We start from the raw sequence: 2,330 nt of genomic DNA on the forward strand, positions 1-2,330 counted from the left end.
AAGTATCCGCCTACCCCCTCACATGATCTAAGTAGTATGCCCTCCTTAAGCTAACCATACCATGTATAAAATGTCTGTATAATTGTAACATGTATTTCATCCCCGAAGTATAAAACTGAAAACAGTTAAAAGAAAAGGGGGACATGAACTCACTGTATTGCGTCTTCAGTCTGTGTAACCCAAGTCTCCTCCGCAAACACGACTACCTACAGCGTACTAATGTCTATTAGACGAACGGGCCGTGCCTTTGCTTAGTATGAGGGTTTTTTTAGTTACGTTACTTTTGATATTATTTCAAGTTATACTTCTTGTTAAAATAGTAATAATTATTTTAACTTGAGTTTTGTTCTTAGGGTTTTGGAATAATAGTTAGGCAACTATTTCGTATCCGTATTCCTCAAGTATTTTATATGTGTATTTCCTTCCCAAGGATGGGGGTATTTATACATGTATTTCGTAGTTTCGAATAATATATTTTTAAGTCTCACTTAAAATATATGTAATTTATTTGTTAAGAATAATGTACTCCCAAAATATATATATTTTCCCAAAATAATGTATTTTCACTTCTTTTGTTTACCAAAATAATATTTCCCCAAAAATATTTTCGTAAAAGTATTTTCCGGAATATTTCGTAAGTTACGTTTTTGCTAAGTTATATTATTTTGCCCTAAAATAGCATAACTAGTTCACAAGTCAAACAAATATTCACACGAGCGTTAAAATATATATTCTAAATGTGTATTTGCCCGCTTTTATTTACGAAGACCCACCTTCGACACTTTGAAATTTTGTAACAAAACTTATGGCGAAGTTTACTTTTGAAAAACAAAGTTAAACACATTTGTAAACACTTGTTAGAAAATAATTTTCTAAGTCTTGGGATTTTTAGAAAACTTCGCCAGAGTTTCCCTTATATTTTGTGAAAAATCATTTTTTTTATCAAGTTCATGTCTAACTAGAAGGTGGTTATTTTTCGTAACACATAACCACTTTCTATTCTTGTTAAATCATACTTCTACATTAGTGCAGCGAACAGAATTGCAACGTCATGCATTCAGGTGCGCTTTTGGGATCAAAACATGTATCCTTAAAACTCATCCATTGTGCATTCAGGCGCGCATTTGGGTTTGGTATAAACGGTTTCGGGTCAGTTTCAGTCGAACCCGTTTAGCTAAACGGGTCGTGTTTGAGTCGATAAACTTATAATTTTATCTTATTTATGTGTTAGGGATGTCAATACTGGACGCACGACACGATATTCTCTTATAATAGCAAAACTAATGGTTACTGCGATAGGCTGCTACCTGCTGGGGGTAATAATTTTCGCCTATATCACTGATGGATCTCCATTCCATATGGAAGTACTCACACCGTAAACTTCGTTTTCTTTTTTTTTTTTCCTGATACTGGGAAAAACTAAAATGGAATTATTTTGTGTTTAAACTACACTAAATGGGAGATTGATGAATTCTCACAGGTGCATGATAACAGCGATTATAGATGTCTCGATCCATACTGTTGTTTACTCGGTAACTCGCATTCATCAGTTTTTGTGCTTTATTGACATTTTGTTAATCTTTATCTCCACAACGAGAATATATCTATAGAAGTGTTGATTAATTTCAGGTATGGATAGCATATAAGGAGACAAGTTGGATAAGTGCTGTCTTTTGGATAATTGTACTTGTGTGTTTTAGTAAGTAAGTAATTATCAAAACTAAGTAACTATCAAAATGATATAAGTTCCACATTTATATCGGTTTTCTACATTATTATAAACTACAAAACTAAGTAACATTTTTCTATTCTGAGACTTTAATTAATATGGATTGTTGTTGGCAGCATTGGTTTATTCGTATACATATTGCAAGAACTCTTCACTCTCTCTCCTGAGCAGCTTCTTTCTGTTACTTTTCAACAAAACTAACACGTAAATACGATATGGCAATATATCTACATATAAGAATATGATTGCTCCATCCATATGATATTGTTTTACCACAGATCATGTTTAACCCACCTTTCAATGATGAAAAAAAAAGATGAGTAACTTTGAAGAACGAAACCAATATTGTCAATAGTTTTAGCAGCATATGTGTGTTAGTTGCTACTCAATGGATGCTTCTACCCCTTATCTGTATGTATGCTTCTACTCAACGAAACCAATATTGTCAATAGTTTTAGCAACATATGTGTGTTACTCGGAAGTATTTTTTGGTCAGCTTTAGTAGGATCAAAAGACACTTGATTTGTTAAAATTGCATTGATTTATTCAGATTTTTCCCTCATCTGTTGAACTTTACCTAACTAGCTTCTAATAATTCATC

General features: G+C 32.7%; 1 long non-coding RNA gene across 1 annotated transcript; it reads left to right on the plus strand.

Moving 5' to 3' along the window:
* The first annotated feature begins 1,236 nt into the window (after positions 1 to 1,236).
* Positions 1,237 to 1,689, plus strand: LOC110927627. The gene is made up of 3 exons (XR_002585776.2): positions 1,237 to 1,375; positions 1,481 to 1,532; positions 1,630 to 1,689. It is a non-coding gene; the product is annotated as an uncharacterized LOC110927627 (long non-coding RNA).
* The last annotated feature ends 641 nt before the right edge of the window (positions 1,690 to 2,330 follow it).

The sequence above is a fragment of the Helianthus annuus genome, chromosome 3, assembly GCF_002127325.2.
Source record: "Helianthus annuus cultivar XRQ/B chromosome 3, HanXRQr2.0-SUNRISE, whole genome shotgun sequence".
NCBI classification, from domain to species: domain Eukaryota; kingdom Viridiplantae; phylum Streptophyta; class Magnoliopsida; order Asterales; family Asteraceae; genus Helianthus; species Helianthus annuus.